We start from the raw sequence: 680 nt of genomic DNA, 5'->3' as shown, positions 1-680 counted from the left end.
ATTATTAAGATGTCCATACTACTCAAAATAATCTACAGATTTAATGTAATTCCTATCAAAATCCCAGTGGCAGTTTTTTTCAGAAACAGAAAAATTCATCCTAAAACTTACATAAGATCTCAAGTGATCCCAAATAGCCCAAACAATTTGAAAAAGAAGAACAAAGTTGGAGGACTCACACTCCTGATCTCAAAACATATTATGAAGCTACAGTGATCCAAACAATGTGAAACTGGCATAATGGCAGAAATACAGACCAGTGGAATAGAATAGAGAGCCCAGAAATAGACCCTTACCTATATGGTCACATGATCTTCAACAAAAGTACAAAGACCACTCGATGGACAAAGGAAAGTCTCTTCAACAAATGGTGTTGGGGGCTTCCCTGGTGGCACAGTGGTTGAGAATCCGCCTGCCAATGCAGGGGACACGGGTTTGAGCCCTGGTCCAGGAAGATCCCACATGCCGTGGAGCAACTAAGCCCATATGCCACAACTACTGAGCCTGTGCTCTAGAGCCCGCGAGCCACAACTGCTGAAGCCTGAGCACCTAGAGCCCGTGCTCCGCAACAAGAGAAGCCACTGCAATGAGAAACTTGTGCACCTCAACGAAGAGTAGCACCCACTCGCCACAACTAGAGAAAAAGCCTGCAGCAACGAAGACCCAACGCAGCCAAAAAA

This window comes from Balaenoptera borealis (genome assembly GCF_965194805.1).
Source record: "Balaenoptera borealis genome assembly, chromosome: 5".
In the NCBI taxonomy this organism is placed as follows: Eukaryota; Metazoa; Chordata; class Mammalia; order Artiodactyla; family Balaenopteridae; genus Balaenoptera; species Balaenoptera borealis.
The sequence above is the reverse complement of the archived record's forward strand: the minus strand, read 5'-3'. Positions refer to the sequence as shown.